General features: G+C 46.7%; 1 protein-coding gene across 1 annotated transcript in view; it reads right to left on the reverse strand.

The window, feature by feature from the left end:
- Positions 1 to 18,424, reverse strand: part of LOC138295417 (clusterin-like) — a 271,036-nt gene that overhangs the window by 32,639 nt on the left and 219,973 nt on the right. The window lies entirely within an intron of this gene.

An 18,424-nucleotide genomic window follows, 5' to 3' on the forward strand; every position in this document is an offset into this window, starting at 1 on the left:
GAGTCATTTCAAGTAACTATAACTTGCGCCCTAAGTTAACTATAACTCGTGCCCCCGCTATGCACAGTTTCCTCTTCAATAATTTGGCTGCTAATGTTTTATTAATACTTTTAATGATGCTATAGCAGTTGTCATGAGTGCTGTAATATCTGGGGGGATTAGCAGTGCATGGCGAGAGTGTAAATTATAGTAATTCACACAGGAGTACCAGAGTGACTCCAAGAGCTAGTTTGCTGGCCTCCTGTTCAGAGCCACAGGGACACAAAAGACTCCTACCATCTTGAACCCACATAATAACCAGCCTGAGCGAGTCCTGCACCCCCAAATGGTGTCACACAAGTCATGCACCATGGTTGTGGTGTTAAAGATACCCAGATGGTCAAATCCCAAAACTGAGGACTTTGAACATTTGTGGTCAAAAACTGACCTGAGAACTAGAAGGAGACTGGGACGAATCTCCTCGCCAACCTGCATGATGTGCATCACCAGTCGGATTGACTTCACATCTTCTCCTGACACATTCTTCTCTGCAGCAGCAAATCCTTTTCAGCTGTCCTTCGCTAAAAGGGTATCCAGCCTCATGGAACTGTCTTCAGCTACAGCCCTTGGTCTTGTCCCACTGGAGATTTCTGTCTTCCAAAAAAAGAGGCTAAGTCCAAATAGAGATATTTTCACCAAGGCTTCGACCCAAGGCTCCCGACGATGACACTCTCTCCTCAGATACCTCCTCCAGCATTGCCCCGCAGGACTTAACCTTCTCAGAAAATTTTTCTCAAAATTTCTCCTAAGTCCAAAGGTAAGCGCTGACCAAGCCCAATCCACTTCTTGTATCCGAACCGTGCTTCATCACACTCAGCCATATTTTTTGGCCTTGAACCAGTCTCACACGACTAGATTTCATGGTTGGCACTTTGACCGTTTAGATGCTAGTTTTTTTTCAAAAACTTTAATCAAATCAGAACTCCGGTTCTACTGATTGGATTTTTGTCTTTTTGGTGTCAAATCATTTATTAAACTTCACTCTATTTAGCTAAATTGGTGTGGGATTCTTCGTATGTTGTGTTTAACTTTATTTGTTTTTATGTACTGCTTAAATACATCACACATTGCCTCTAAGACTGACTGCTTTGTGTGCCAAGCTACACAGAGTTAAGAACAAGTGAATTTAGTTACTTTTCTGTGATTCACCCTGCAAGGGATTGTAGCTGCCGCATGACCAAGGTTCACACCCTAGTCAACCAACAAACCCACTTCTCACAAAAACCCTATATATAAGTGCCCATATGTGAATTGAAGTGGCAATATTTACATGGCTTGCGGTCCATTTTTATCTTGTGGTACATTTGTTATCATTTCAAATAACTGTAATGAACTTATATTTACATAAATAAACACATGCCACTTATTGTAGGTATTAGTAGCAGGCACACCTCTTTCATATGCATCTATATGTACTTAGAAACAGAAATGTTGACATGGTGTGATATACACATGCATCTTGTGGTGTAATTTATAGTTTTCCCCTTATATAGATGTATCTACTTTTTAAGACAAAGCATGGTTCAAAGTACAATGATGTGCAATAGTATAACAACAGCTCTTTTCCATACTGTGAGAAGTATAGTCTGTCATTTCTGAGTATACTGTTGTGGCATGTTTTTGAGTAGTGAGCATAGTTGCCATGTGGGCCTTAAACAGGGTAAGATGTTAAACCAATTATGTTTTTCTTGTCTGTAGGAATTATAAGTGGAGATTCCTTTGTTGTATGTATTTGTTGACTTTCTTCCTGATAAAGAGTAGTCCTTTGCCATGTATTGCATTGTGTGTGCTACAAAGAAGTTTGAAGGAGAATCTTCTTGCAACTTGTAACCAGTGTATTGTCCTCGAAGCAGGGGAGATGTGTGTTTGTGGCTTAACATGTAGGAGGAGTCTAGCAGCAGCATTCTGAATTCTTTGTAGTGTTCTCACAGTTGACAGAGTTGAGTCGGGATACAGGCCATTAATGTAGTTTAGTTTTGATTGACAGGAGAGGTAGTTTGAACCTTGTGTGGGAATCCTCAGAGCAAGAGGATCCACCACAAAGTTTTTATTGTGAAAAAGCTTGATTTGGCTACCTTATCCACTTGTGTGTGGATTCATTGACAGTCCATGGTAATTCCAAGGTTTTTTACCTCAATACATATTTTTGCAGGTGGTCATGGATCATCAGGCAGGCACAGAGAGTACTGTATGTTTTCCAGCCGCCACAGGTGAGTATATCAGTTTTGGTGGCATTGAATTTGAAGTGGCTCCATATCATCCATTGTCAGCAGCCTGGAGGCAATCGAAAAGTTTTGGTGTTTTAATGTCCTTTGGGTTTTCCAGTTTTCTGAAGAAGCTATGTGCCATCTGTGTAGTTATAGCAGGTGATGTCAGACCTATTGACCAACTCTGGCGATGATTTAATGTACATGTTGAAATGCATGGGTAAGAGAATTAAACCTTGAGGGAATCCTGCTTTAGAAAAGGTTACAGTATACAACTGTCCTTTGGATTCCCGTCACCTGGTAAACTATGAGCCCGGGTAACAGATGCAACCTCATTAAACGTGATGTCCACTCTTCCTAGAGATGTCTATGTGATGGGATGAGTGGGCACCTCAGTTCCCTCTATACCTTGTCTGCTGTCTATGGCGATATTCTCTTCCGCTAGATTTCACTGCCCCAGGGGAGCTATGAAAGTGTCACTCGGAGTAATTTCCTGCTTATTCATCGCTGGGCCTTTGACTTTTGCACGTGGTATTTTGACCATTCATATAATGTGTAGGCACCTGTATTACTGTGTATGAACTTGTGAGTGTATGTGTGCAGTTTTGAATGTGTATACATGTGTGTGATGGATTCTGGGAGCATGTTGTTATGTTAGGTTACATTACTGGTGTTGTTATAGCGTGCTAATCACCAATGAGGGCATCGAGGCACTCTGCAGCAGTTTATTGTGTATCTATCTATATGTAACTTGACCTGACTGAGTGCATGTTTGAATATATCTATATCTATGCAACTGTGTGTGTGCTTGTGGGTTCATGGGGGTGCTTTTATGTTTGTGTGGTTATGTCAGTGTTTATGTACGTGTGTTTGCCGCTGTGAGTGCGCTTGTGCACTTATATATCTGAGCATCTGTATACGTGTTTGTGTTTTCTGTCAATATGTATATGTGTAGCTGTGCTTGCAGTTTATTAGTTCATATAATATGCAAAGAAGGGTATTTCTAAAATGCTCTGTGTGCTGTTTGCTTGTGTGAGACTGAAGGCTGGGTTTAGAACTTGCAACACGTTCTGTAGCTCATGCAGAGGTCACCTATGCTCCGCATGGCTTCTAAAGCCTGAATGCAGAATTTGAGTCGCTGAAATCAGCCAGCCGACAGTACTCTCCATCACTCTCTGAACCTTGCTGCCTCCCAAGCTTTACCTGTCAGCGGTGTTTCCACTGTATGGGCCTATGTGGACCGGGTTGTTGATGTAGTTTCTTGTGTAGGCTCATTGTTTACATGTTTATGTATTTTCTCTACCCCTATATCGGACTGATCTGTGGAAGAAGTTGAGGGTGAAACACTTGTTGGCTTGTATCTTGTGTCCTCTCGTCAGATGATTTCTGCTCATAGTCTGCCCCAGTTGTTATTTACAAACGATTTTTGCTTACTGTTACTGTGCATCAGTGATACCAGACAAAAAACGACAACCTTTGCAGGCATGCAGTGACAGAAGTGTTTTTGTGACATAGAACGAACAAGTGTCCTGTACCTTGCTTCTCATCCACTCTGTCATGTCCACAGTTTTTGCTGCTTGCCTGTATCTTCCCCCTTCAGCTTCTTCATTTATGTTTTTGTTTTCCACTCTCGTCCCATTTTTCTTTCCCCTTGCATTTTACCTATTGAATTTCCCTGCATGCTTATTTCCTGTTGTTTTCTCTGTGATTGTTTCTCTCAGTTTCTTATCCATTGTTCTTCCTCATTTATTTTTTTCATATTAAACTCGCTGGTTCAGTCAGCTAGCATATGCAGATACAAGCATGCACTAATGCTGACTCGCTGCATTAGCATATTAAAGCCAGGCCTATTGGCTTTTCCGATCCTTCTTTGCCACCGTGAATTAGTCCAGCTTGTTTGGTTTAATTTAATTGAAAACCACAATGGATACTATACAAGATGTGATGCTGATCATTTCCCAGTTGTAGGTAAGGAGCCAATGGCATGCCCTGTGAAAGTGATATGCATTGATGTGTGTTTGAAGTTAATAACTTATGCTTGAAAACCTTTAGTTTTTATACGCTTATAACACGTTAATGTTAGTATTGCTTTCGAGCTATGCCCACATATTTCTTGTTTAAGATGATTATCATAAAAATGAAAAGCAAACATGTTTAACATTAAATGTAAGTGTTGGACCTGGCTTTTTGACAGGGACATCCCCGAACTTTTTGCCTCCTTCCTCCTATTTTTTCTGACCTGTTGTTGTTGGCTTTTGACCTCTGGGCACTTTACCACTGCTAACCAGTGCTAAAGTGCATATGCTCTCTGTGTAAATTGTACTACTGATTGGTTTATCCATGATTGACTATTTAATTTACTTGTAAGTCCCTGGTAGAGTGCACTACATGTGCCTAGGGCAGGTAGATTAAATGCTACTAGTGGGCCTGCAGCACTGGTTGTGCCACCCACCTCAGTAGCCCCTTAACCTTGTCTCAGGCCTGCCATTGCAAGGCCTGTGTGTGCAGTTTCACTGCCACTTCGACTTGGCATTTAAAGGTATTTGCCAAGCCTAGAACTCCCCTTTTTCTATACATAAGTCACCCCTAATGTGTGCCCTAGGTAACCCCTAGAGCAGGGTGCTGTGTGGGTAAAAGGCAGGACATGTACTTGTGTGGTTATATGTCCTGGTAGTGTAAAACTCCTAAATTCGTTTTCACACTACTGTGACGCCTGCTCCCTTCATAGGCTAACATTGGGGCTGCTCTCATACATTATTGAAGTGGCAGCTGCTGATCTGAAAGGAGCAGGAAGGTCATATTTAGTATAGCCAGAATGGTAATATAAAATCCTGCTGAATGGTGAAGTCGGATTTAATATTACTATTCTAGAAATGCCACTTTTAGAAAGTGAGCATTTCTTTGCACTAAAATCTTGTTGTGCCCTTCAATCCACGTCTGGCTAGGTTTAGTTGACAGCTCCTTGTGCATTCACTCAGACACACCCCAAACACAGGGTACTCAGCCTCACTTGCATACATCTGCATTTTGAATGGGTCTTCCTGGGCTGGGAGGGTGGAGGGCCTGCCCTCACACAAAGGACTGCCACACCCCCTACTGGGACTCTGGCAGACAGGATTGAGCTGAAAGGGGGCTTGGTGCATTTCTTAGAGACTCTTTGAAGTCACCCCCACTTCAAAGGCACAACTTAGTATAAAACAGGGCCTCTGCCCTACCTCATCAGACACTTGCTGGAGAAGAAACCTGAACCAGAAACTACATCCTGCCAAGAAGAACTGCCTGGCTGCTCAAAGGACTCACCTGTCTGCTTTCTACAAAGGACTGCTGCCTTGCTGTTGCCCTGCTGCCTTGCTGAACTCTTGTCTGGCTGTGAAAGTGCTCTCCAAGGGCTTGGATAGAGCTTGCCTCCTGTTCCTTGAAGTCTCAGGGCCAAAAAGACTTCTCTCTTTTACTTGGACGCTCCGTGCGCCGAAAATTTCGACGCACAGCTTGTTTCGCGGCGAGAAAAACGCCGCACTCCGACGCTGATCAACGCAACGCTCTGGGGACGATCGAAGATCCGACGCACGGCCTCGCAAGGACAACGCCACCCGACCTCTAGAGGAGAAATCGACGCGACGCCTGCCGTGAGATCGTAATTTCAACGCGCAGCCCCGCAGATCGACCTCTAGAGGAGAAATCGACGCGACGCCTGCCGTGAGATCGTAATTTCAACGCGCAGCCCCGCAGATCGACCTCTAGAGGAGAAATCGACGCGACGCCTGCCCTGAGATCGTAATTTCAACGCGCAGCCCCGCAGATCGAAGTCTAGAGGAGAAATCGACGCGACGCCTGCCGTGAGATCGTAATTTCGACGCGCAGCCCCGCAGACCGACGCGCAGCCGGAGAACAAGCCGGAAAATCCACGCACAGACCCGGGACATCTGGTAATCCCCGCGATCCACAGAAAGAGACTGTCCACGCGCCGGAAAACGACGCCGACTTCCCAGCGTGGAAAATAACGACGCAAGTCCGTGTGTGCTGAGGAGAAATCGACGCACACACCAGTTTTCCACGCACCTCTTCTCCTGTGGCCCTCTGAGGAGATTTTCCACCAGAAACCAGGTACTTGTGCTTGAAAGAGACTTTGTTTATATTCTAAAGACTTAAGACACTTTCTATCACTTTTCAGTGATATCTTTACAAATTCGTATTGCAACTTTGATCGTTTTGACCTGAAGATACCCAGATAAATATTATATATTTTTCTAAACACTGTGTGGAGTATTTTTGTGGTGTTATGCTATGGTGTTGTATGATTTATTGCACAAATGCTTTGCACATTGCCTTCTAAGTTAAGCCTGACTGCTCGTGCCAAGCTACCGGAGGGTGAGCACAGGCTGATTTTGGATTGTGTGTGACTTACCCTGACTAGAGTGAGGGTTCTTGCTTGGACAGAGGGCAACCTGACTGCCAACCAAAAACCCCATTTCTAACATTGGTGATCAGCGGTGAGGATAGGACTTGTGTTTGTGCAGTGACATACAGTAGCTAAGTATTTCACTACCTACCCACAGTTGAAGGTCAACTTGATTTTTCATCTTTTTTTGCTTTTGGTTCTCTGATGTCCTCCTGGATATACTATTGATAGTTTGGACTTTGGATTTTGGTTTTTGCTAGTAAGATCTTATCAGAATGGGATTGCTTACCTACTCATTCTTTGTTCGTACTGACCACCTCACTAAGGCTGACCTAAGGAAGCTTTGCAGACAATGGGGCCTTCCTGTAACAAGGAGATCTACTAAAGCAGAGATGCTCCATCACTACATAGTCTGGGGGGAGGAAAGATGGGCAGAGAGAGAGGCAGCAAGAAACCAAATGACTAAGTACCCCTCAGATGAGGAGGAAGACTACTCAGATGAGGAGGAAGACTACTCAGAGTTGGACAGTGACCCAGAAATAGATGAATGGCTCCGAAGTCAAAGGCGACAGGAGCAACAATTAGAGGAGTATCTTGCAGAGGTTGAGGCAAAAAGACTCTTAGCCCTGGAAGAAGAAAAGATTGCAGCTCAAGAGCTGAGCTGTAAAGAGCTGAAACTGGAGGCCGGAAGGGCTGAGTCCAGTTCAGATGGTGGCAGCAAAAATCTTGCATCTAGTACTGCTGAAGAAGGGCACAAGCCCAGAGATGTGGTGCCCAACTTGAAGAAGGGAGTTGACACACCCCAGGCAGTTCAAGGGTATGAGGTAGTTCCCGTTATGCACAGGGTCCCTGAGAAGGATTGGGGAACTGGCACAGGGAGTCATATTCCTACTGGGGGGAGGGACACTTTACTGACTCTAGCAGAGAGTGACAGAGAAAAGGGTTCCCCCCTGGTGGACGTCCTGGATATAGAGTGTAGAGACATCCCAGAAGAGTATGGGTTGAGTGTCAGGGACAGACAGATACTGTCTCACCAGTCTCAGGAGGGTGAAGTAGAGTGCTTTTCCAAGGTTGAGTTACTGGGTGGTTGGGTGAAGGGTACTGTGGTTAATACATGTGAAGGGCAGAATGATGTAATTGCTGGAGAGCATATGTCTGGTCCTTATTTTCCAGAGCTACGCCAACACCAGGTGGAGTGTGAGTTCTCTGACCCCAGGGAACTTACAATGGAGGCAGACTTCTGGGTGAGTACCAGAGAGTCTGAAGAGGCATTTGGGGGTGCTCCTGAAGGGAGTGGTCTAGGTGGTTCCCAACCGAGTGAGGTGGGAAAGGATTGTAGTGTCCCAGGTAGGTCCCAGGTCCTAGAGGGTTCCATGAGGGAACACCAGGAGGGAAGCCTAGCCTGTACCGTAGGGCCATCTTTTGAGGGAAGCCCTGCAGTGTCAGAAGAACTTGGGGGGGTGACTGTAGCCAGCATCCCAACACTTCTGGTGTCTGGCAGTACCCTTCCTAGTGAGGGGGTGCAGAAGTCCAGACATAGGGTTGAAAGGGGGTTGCAGACCCCAGTGGGGGACCTTGAGAGTCAGGGGACAGCTCTGAGAGCAGAGCCCCCCAGGAATGACCCAGGTGAAACCGTTTCTGGTTTGGGGGAAACCCAGACTCTGCCGGATGGGCAGAGGTCGGGAGACCTGCGCCAACCAGACTCTTGTGTGACCCTTGGGGATGGTATGTCCCTTGTGGGGGGTGAGAGTGCCCCCCAGGAAGTCCTGGCATGCCAGGCAAAGATTCAACCTCAGGGTGGTGACTCTAGGTTGGATACCCAGGTTCAGAGGTTAAACTCTGACCTGGTGGGAGGTAGATGGGCCTCCCAAGAAGTCCTGCTGTGCCAGGCAATTGTCCAACCTCAGGGTGTTGACTCTGGGTTGGATGACCAGGTTCAGAGGTTAAACTCTGACCTGGTGGGGGGTAGGTGTGCCCCCCAGAAAGTCCTGGCGTGCCAGGCAATTGCCCAACCTCAGGGTGGTGACCCTGGGTTGGGGAACCAGGCTCAGAGGTTAAACTCTGACCTGGTGGGAGGTAGGTGTGCCTCCCTGGAAGTCCTGGCCTGCCAGGCAATGGTTCAACTTCAGGGTGGTGACTCTGGATTGGCTAACCAGGTTCAGGGGATAAACTCTGACCTGTTGGGGGGTAGGTGTGCCCCCCAGAAAGTCCTGGTGTACCAGGCAGTGGTCCAACCTCAGAGTGCTGACTCTGGGTTGGATAACCGGGTTCAGAGGTTAAACTCTGACCTGGTGGGGGGTAGGTGTGCCCCCCAGAAAGTCCTGGCGTGCCAGGCAATTGTTCAACCTCAGGTTGGTGACCCTGGGTTGGAGAACCAGGTTCAGAGGTTAACCTCTGACCTGGTGGGAGGTAGGCGTGCCTCCCAGAAAGTCCTGGCGTGCCAGGCAATTGTTCAACCTCAGGGTGGTGACCCTGGGTTGGAGAACCAGGTTCAGAGGTTAACCTCTGACCTGGTGGGAGGTAGGCGTGCCTCCCAGAAAGTCCTGGTGTGCCAGGCAGTTGGCCAACCTCAGGGTGGTGACTCTGGGTTGGATACCCAGGTTCAGAGGTTAAACTCTGACCTGGTGGGAGGTAGGTGTGCCTCCCAAGAAGTCCTGCTGTGCCAGGCAATTGTCCAACCTGAGGGTGTTGACTCTGGGTTGGATGACCAGGTTCAGAGGTTAAACTCTGACCTGGTGGGGGGTAGGTGTGCCCCCCAGAAAGTCCTGGCGTGCCAGGCAATTACCCAACCTCAGGGTGGTGACCCTGGGTTGGGGCACCAGGCTCAGAGGTTAAACTCTGACCTGGTGGGAGGTAGGTGTGCCTCCCTGGAAGTCCTGGTGTACCAGGCAGTTGTCCAACCTCAGGATGCTGACTCTGGGTTGGATAACCGGGTTCAGAGGTTAAACTCTGACCTGGTGGGGGCTAGGTGTGCCCCCCAGGAGGTCCTGGTTTGCCAGGCAGTGATCCAGTCTGAGGGTACAGACCCTGGGCTGGAAGACCAGGTTCAGGGTGTCCCCCCGGACCTGGAGGGAGGGGCTACTGATAACAGTGCCCCTACCATGTTGTCTTCTGAGGAGGCCACTCCTAGTTGGAGGGTGCTGGACCCCAGAAGGGAGGGCAGGGGGAGGGAAGCCTCACCCCGGGCCCTAGTCCAACCTGAAGGTACAGGCCCCAGGTTGGAGGGCCAGTTGCAGGTTAACAGCCCTGCACTGGTGGAGGAATGGTACAGGGCGACTTCTGTAAGCACCCTGACCATGTTTGACTCTGGGGGTACCGCTCCAGGAGGGAGGGTACAGAGCCCCAGAGGGGAGGACCAGGTTCAGGCTGTCATCCCTGACCTGGTGGAAGGGAGAGTGGTTAAAGGGTGCCCAGCACCTGGGGCTACCGCCCCCCACTCTCCACAGCCACAGTGGTTGGAGAGCTTTGAGAGGCCTGGGGCCTGGCTCTCAACCCTGGCAGCTGTCAGTAATCACTGTGGCTTGCTGTCCGGGTGGACAGAGTTATCCCTGGGGAGGGGACAAGTGTCACACCCCGGGGGTAGAGTGGGCAACACCACTGTGTTGGTCATGGTGGTACTATCCTGCTCCTGGGATACATCTGTGAGCAAAGTAAGGTTAGGTGCTGCACAGATGGGATCCGCAGGTAAGGAGAAAGGTTCCCCATGGGTTGGCTTAGTGGGCCCTGAGAGTATGGACAGAGTGATCCAATTGGAGTCAGGAAGGCGAAGAACTGGAGCATGCCCCTGCTGTTGTGGGCCTGGGTCCTTGTTCTGTCGCCTCAAACAGGGAAGTACATCTGGATAGTGATTGTTCTCCCCTGGCTTTAGGCTGGTAGGGGGTCATGTTGGACCTGGCTTTTTGACAGGGACATCCCCAAACTTTTTGCCTCCTTCCTCCTATTTTTTCTGACCTGTTGTTGTTGGCTTTTGACCTCTGGGCACTTTACCACTGCTAACCAGTGCTAAAGTGCATATGCTCTCTGTGTAAATTGTACTACTGATTGGTTTATCCATGATTGACTATTTAATTTACTTGTAAGTCCCTGGTAGAGTGCACTACATGTGCCTAGGGCAGGTAGATTAAATGCTACTAGTGGGCCTGCAGCACTGGTTGTGCCACCCACCTCAGTAGCCCCTTAACCTTGTCTCAGGCCTGCCATTGCAAGGCCTGTGTGTGCAGTTTCACTGCCACTTCGACTTGGCATTTAAAGGTATTTGCCAAGCCTAGAACTCCCCTTTTTCTATACATAAGTCACCCCTAATGTGTGCCCTATGTAACCCCTAGAGCAGGGTGCTGTGTGGGTAAAAGGCAGGACATGTACTTGTGTGGTTATATGTCCTGGTAGTGTAAAACTCCTAAATTCGTTTTCACACTACTGTGACGCCTGCTCCCTTCATAGGCTAAAATTGGGGCTGCTCTCATACATTATTGAAGTGGCAGCTGCTGATCTGAAAGGAGCAGGAAGGTCATATTTAGTATGGCCAGAATGGTAATATAAAATCCTGCTGAATGGTGAAGTCGGATTTAATATTACTATTCTAGAAATGCCACTTTTAGAAAGTGCGCATTTCTTTGCACTAAAATCTTGTTGTGCCCTTCAATCCACGTCTGGCTAGGTTTAGTTGACAGCTCCTTGTGCATTCACTCAGACACACCCCAAACACAGGGTACTCAGCCTCACTTGCATACATCTGCATTTTGAATGGGTCTTCCTGGGCTGGGAGGGTGGAGGGCCTGCCCTCACACAAAGGACTGCCACACCCCCTACTGGGACTCTGGCAGACAGGATTGAGCTGAAAGGGGGCTTGGTGCATTTCTTAGAGACTCTTTGAAGTCACCCCCACTTCAAAGGCACAACTTAGTATAAAACAGGGCCTCTGCCCTACCTCATCAGACACTTGCTGGAAAAGAAACCTGAACCAGAAACTACATCCTGCCAAGAAGAACTGCCTGGCTGCTCAAAGGACTCACCTGTCTGCTTTCTACAAAGGACTGCTGCCTTGCTGTTGCCCTGCTGCCTTGCTGAACTCTTGTCTGGCTGTGAAAGTGCTCTCCAAGGGCTTGGATAGAGCTTGCCTCCTGTTCCTTGAAGTCTCAGGGCCAAAAAGACTTCTCTCTTTTACTTGGACGCTCCGTGCGCCGAAAATTTCGACGCACAGCTTGTTTCGCGGCGAGAAAAACGCCGCACTCCGACGCTGATCAACGCAACGCTCTGGGGACGATCGAAGATCCGACGCACGGCCTCGCAAGGACAACGCCGCCCGACCTCTAGAGGAGAAATCGACGCGACGCCAGCCGTGAGATCGTAATTTCAACGCGCAGCCCCGCAGATCGACCTCTAGAGGAGAAATCGACGCGACGCCTGCCGTGAGATCGTAATTTCAACGCGCAGCCCCGCAGATCGACCTCTAGAGGAGAAATCGACGCGACGCCTGCCGTGAGATCGTAATTTCAACGCGCAGCCCCGCAGATCGAAGTCTAGAGGAGAAATCGACGCGACGCCTGCCGTGAGATCGTAATTTCGACGCGCAGCCCCGCAGACCGACGCGCAGCCGGAGAACAAGCCGGAAAATCCACGCACAGACCCGGGACATCTGGTAATCCCCGCGATCCACAGAAAGAGACTGTCCACGCGCCGGAAAAAGACACCGACTTCCCCGCGTGGAAAATAACGACGCAAGTCCGTGTGTGCTGAGGAGAAATCGACGCACACACCAGTTTTCCACGCACCTCTTCTCCTGTGGCCCTCTGAGGAGATTTTCCACCAGAAACCAGGTACTTGTGCTTGAAAGAGACTTTGTTTATATTCTAAAGACTTAAGACACTTTCTATCACTTTTCAGTGATATCTTTACAAATTCGTATTGCAACTTTGATCGTTTTGACCTGAAGATACCCAGATAAATATTATATATTTTTCTAAACACTGTGTGGAGTATTTTTGTGGTGTTATGCTATGGTGTTGTATGATTTATTGCACAAATGCTTTACACATTGCCTTCTAAGTTAAGCCTGACTGCTCGTGCCAAGCTACCGGAGGGTGAGCACAGGCTGATTTTGGATTGTGTGTGACTTACCCTGACTAGAGTGAGGGTTCTTGTTTGGACAGAGGGCAACCTGACTGCCAACCAAAAACCCCATTTCTAACAGTAAGCATTTAGAGGCCAAGTTTTTTAGTAACGCCAAACTGTTAGAACTTTCCACATGACTTCTAATACTAGTTTTAGTTTTCCACAGCAAAAGGGCGGGTTCTATTCATTGGATGAGTATTTCCCTGAATTTTGGAAGGTGAAAAATAGGACTTTAAAAAAAGAAATGCTCTGGTTGTGCGAGCTGAGGAAAATACGTCTTGCACCTTTCTGAGTGCCAGGGCACCTTTTCAGGTCCAATGCTTGTGCCTCATTGGTGTTACCCCAGTTGGTGTTTACACCAGTTGCCATGATATGGATGGTTGTATGTGATTATGGAGAAAATACATTTGATAGGACCTGTTCTGAAGAAACTTACTCCACTACCTTGTTCCCTCACATTTTTTCAAGAGGTCGAATCTAACCTGGTGCATAATTTTTATTTTGAAAAAAATCCCTGCACTTTTTTCCAGGATGACAATGATCCCTTTTTTAGGTTGAGCATTCGAGACCTCTTGTACATACTTTAGTATATTCTTCTATACTTCTTTGTGGGGTCTCTGCTTTTTTACTGGTTTGTTTCAGTGTCCTTAAAAAATCCTTTCTTGCTAGTGGTCAATCCTTGCTCTTTGCCCCACCTTTTCCACAATTGTACACTCCCCTGGAGCATAGCCCTAGTACTTGTACCCTTTCTCTTGTGCCTATGTAGCATGTGCTTAGGGATTACTTTTTCATAGGCTAATAGCATTTGACCAGAGCGCTAGATAGTTCAGTGGGTCCAGTCTGTTTCTGTTAACAGGGTTCTAATCTATTACTTATTTTAATCTGCAATCATGTGTGACTTTTTTTATTCCATCCCTTACTCTCCCTTGCACATTTTCTGTTCCTTTTGTCTGTGTCTGCGAGCTCACTGAGGCGCTTTGAACCGATCGCTTATGTCAACTGTTTTACTTTTTATTTTCAGTTTGTGTGGCAAGAAAATGCTAATAGCTCTACTCGAGCGAACGCGAGACCCATTGCAGTTCAAATGCTTGTTTTCTTAGCTTCCTTTGCAGACACAGTGTTCCCAGCCAGGCAGTCAGCGGCTTCGTATCAACATAGCATGTCTGCACACATCCGCAACTTGAAATCCTCCTCAGCCGCTTCTGCTCTTTACTCTCAACCATCGCCCCACGGCAAAATCTCTCACAAGAATCTCACATGACCCCCGCCCCTCCTCCTCAGGGAGCAGTTCTAACTAAACAGCAGCTAGAAGTTTTTAGCGCTGCTGCTCACTAGGTGGCGACCACAGACCAAGAAAATGTCTTGCTTGCTGGAACCATCACCATTTCAAAGATATTTCATCTTGAGCACCAGCAGTATTACCGCTATGTCTCAGAGCCTGTATGTACAATGGTAACTTTGCTCAATTGTTTAAAGGCAAAGAAGCCGTGAGGTCGGAACTGTTCATAGGTTCTCGAATTTCTATTGCTTCACATGAAATGCTCATATTAAAGCTTACAAAACAGTTTGAATTACTTGTTTCTAGTGGAAACAGCAGCAAGCGAGCTGCTAAAATACATAAGAATCTGGGAGAATAGTGGCCTTGCATTTGGTGGGAGGTTCTTGCCAGCACCACGGTAACAAGCAGAAGACAACACCTTAGGGAACACATTTTTAAGTAGCTGCCACTCACCCGGAAATACAACTAACGCACTTCCGAAGCAAGCTATTTAAACACAACTATGAAGAACATGTATATGTTTAAATACACTATTTAAGTTTTTCTGCTTTATTTTGCAGTTGGATGAATTTGAGTGGGAAATTATCCATAAGAATATGCCACTGTAAGGTGCAGAGTCAGAGAACATCCGGACATATTTAACTTTAGATTCATATTTAAAGTGTCTTTCATTCCTGTCCAGTCTGTACCTGTTTTACCAAATACTGCCAGTTTATTCTTTAGAACGGCTCTAGAATAGGGTTGAAATTGGCACTTGTATAGTACGTTGATACAGCTAATGTGGCCACGACACTAGTTTTACTATGTTGATGTTGAAGAGTTGATTTTAAAAAGTCGATTTTTGTCTTTTTTTCAAGGAAGAATTTTGTCTGTTTAATGAATGTAAATGCCATTTTATGTAGACTGAGAACCGGGAAAGCGCCTTGCAGTGTACATGTAATTGACAAGAAATGTATATGCTGTCTGGCTACTGTATGCCTCTAATTATACATGCAGTTCTAACTATTTAGTTGAAGTACGCTCGGCCGCACTCGAGGACATGGGAACTTCTATGTACCCGTTGTGCTTCCCTTCTGTTCCAAATGTCCACTTCAGCATAGTTGTTTCTCATCTAAAATTAATTTGCTGTCATTCCTGTTATGCAAGGAGGCACAGAAGGAAGAAGCTGGAAGAGGGAACGGGTGCTGCAAAAAAGGAAAAAAACAGAAAAAGCATTGACAAGTCCGGTGGCTTTCATTTTTACATTGAGCGTGCAAGCCAGCAGCTCTGACGGTGGGGTGAGGAAAGTGGTATTTTATTGGAATAAGCATGGCAGATTTAAATTAGGATGCTAAATGGCAACATTTTCTTTTTTTTTATGCAAATAAAGAAAGAAGGGACGTGCTTTAGTTATATGCAGGGCCACTTGAATTACATGGTGGAAAAGACAAAATTATGAGGCAGGGTTGACCAATTTGTGTGGCAAGAAAAGTCCAGGTATGAATTTACAATGCCAATTGCTCTAACTCAAGCAAATGCGAGACCTATTTTCTCTTTTATCTCTCAGTCTACAATCCTTCTTCCCTTCTCCCTCATCTTTCTATTCTTCTGGACCCTTCCTATAACATAGCAGTTTTTTCCTTGTTTTTATTCTTTACCCCCATTCTCAACTCCTACTTCTGCCTATTCTCTTATAACTTTATCCCACCAGTATCCCTCAAGTTCTACCATTACCTTTACTCAAGTGTCTGCCCTCCCTGCCCATACCCTAGTACCTAAAGCACTACCTAAACGTTTCTACCTACACCCTTCCATTTCTACCACCACCTATATCCAGTAGCGGCTTGTGGGAGGGAAAAGGGGCAGTGCGTGGTGGGGAGGAGAAATCAAATAATTTTTAAAAAATGTACCCTAATTCCGTGCCACGCTCCTCTGCTCCTCTGTCCTAACTCCAGGAACAGGCTCCCAGCCAGCCCTGTGGCCAATCCTGACGCTGCTCAGAGCAGCGTTAGGATTGACTAGGGGCACCCAGCCAGGGCGCTCCCAGGCAGACTGGGAGCATGTGTCTGCTGTCTGGAGCCTGGCAACACAGTGCCGGCCAAACATACATGTGCAATGAAGGGGAGTGCTTTGCACTCCCCTCAGCGCTCGTCACGGAACGTGGCCCGCCCCTTTTAATACAAAACGATAATATAGTTATTATCGTTTAGTATTAAAAGGTTTGCAGCTGCTGCTGCTGGTGGGGGGCGACGCTCCTCCGCCCTAGCGGAGGAGTCGCACCTTCCTATACCCCTATACTTCTACAACTTTCTACATGCTTGTCAATGAGACTACTCTCAGAACAGGGACACTGTTTAGGCTTGGCAAAAGTATGGGCTGAGTGTGGAGAGTATGATACCCATCACATCAGGAGGAGCAGGTAGAGAAGTTGCAGGAATTTCATTAAATTCATAGGGGTAAGGGTGAGGCCTGCCCATTCACATTTAAGTGTAAGGGAGGATCTGATGAAGGAAAGGTCTTTGGGCCAGATTTATCCATCTTTCACGTAACGCAACACAGGAAGACAACTTGCCGCACTAAAGTTATTAGCAAACCAAATATCAATTTCCAATGGAAACGTGGTCCCAATTATAATCACCACTGCAAAATATTGGACTGTGTAATATTGTTCAATAAACCCATTGTGGGGTTATGGTGACACCATAAACCAGTAAAGCCGGTGTCACCAGAACCACTTAATGACAATATAGGACAATATTACACATTACATGTTAGGTATTCCTTTTATATTCATGTTTATGTTGGAGTATTTGGGGGCAATTAGCTTTACAAAATATTTTACTTAAACTGCATCTAACAATGAGCACTGATTAGAATTAAAATATGTATAACTTATTGTTAGAAATGGGGTCTTTGGTTGGCAGTCAGGTTACCATCTATCCAAGCAAGGACCCTCACTCAAGTCAGGGTAAGTCACACACAATCCAAATTATCCTGTGCCCACCCTCTGGTAGCTTGGCAGTGAGCAGTCAGGCTTAACTTAGAAGGCAATGTGTAAAGTATGTGTGCAATAAATCATACAATAACACAATATAGCACCACAAAAATACACCACACAGTGTTTAGAAAAATATACAATATTTATCTGGTTAGATGCAGGTCAAAACGATTAAAATACAAAAAGTATATGTTGAGATATCACTGAAAAGTGATGTAAAGTGTTTTAAGTCTTTTAAAAGCAAACAACTTCTCTTTTAAGCACAAAGTACCTGGTTCACGTGCAAAAAATCTCTGCAAAGCACTGCAGAGGAGGAGATGCATGAAAACAAAAGGGTGTGTGCCGATTTCTCGGGCTGCACATGGCGATGCGTCATTTAGTTTTCAAACCGGGACGACTGTGCGTCGATTTCCGGAGCTCGGTCGTGGATCCTCTTCGGGTTGCGGGGTTTTCAGGCAACCCGGGGCGATGCGTGGATTTCCTGCACTGGCAGGACGAAGGCACAGGAGCTGCGTCAATCCGGTGGGCATTGCGTCTAATTTTCTCCTGCACGGCAGGCGCTGTGTCTGTTCCTTTCTGGAAGTCAGACGGCGTCCTTCCGGTTCAGCGTGCGGTGAAATTTTCACTGCGGGCAGGCTGTGCGTCATTCCTGGCTGGCTGTGCGTCTAATTTTGTCATACAAGGAGTCCTTCCTGAAGAGATGAAGTCTTTTTGGTCCTGATACTTCAGGGAACAGGAGGCAAGCTCTATCCAAGCCCTTGGGGAGCACTTCTTCACCACAGCCAGAGAGCAGCAAGGCAGGAAGGCAACAGCAACGCAGCAGTCCTTCACAGAAAGCAGTCAGGTGAGTCCTTGGCAGGATGCAGGTTCTGGTTACAGGTTTCTTCTCCAGGAAGTGTCTGTGAGGTAGAGTGTCTACCCCAAAAAGTGTCTAAAGTCTGTAGTTTTGGGTCCTCTTCTTATACCCATTTTGGCCTTTGAAGTAGGCTTACTACAAAGGAAAAGTCTCACTTGTTTGTGAAATCCTGCCTTGCCCAGGCAAGGCCTCAGACACACACCAGGGGGTTGGAGTCTGCATTGTGTGAGGGCAGGCACAGACTTTCAAGTGCGAGTGACCACTCCTCCGCTCCCTCCTAGCACAGATGGCTCATCAGGATATGCAGGCTACACCCCAGTCTTTGTGTCACTGTCTGGAGAGAGGTGCAAACAGCCCTGTCAAACTAACCTAGGCAGGGAATCCACAAACAGGCACAGTCACAAAAATGGTTCAAGCAAGAAAATGCCCACTTTCTAAAAGTGGGATTTTCAAACACACAATCTCAAAACCAACTTTAATAAAATATGTATTTTTAAATTGTGAGTTCAAAGGTCCCAAACTCCACATGTCTATCTGCTTCCAAATGGAAGCTACG

This window comes from Pleurodeles waltl, chromosome 5 (genome assembly GCF_031143425.1).
Source record: "Pleurodeles waltl isolate 20211129_DDA chromosome 5, aPleWal1.hap1.20221129, whole genome shotgun sequence".
Lineage (NCBI taxonomy): Eukaryota > Metazoa > Chordata > Amphibia > Caudata > Salamandridae > Pleurodeles > Pleurodeles waltl.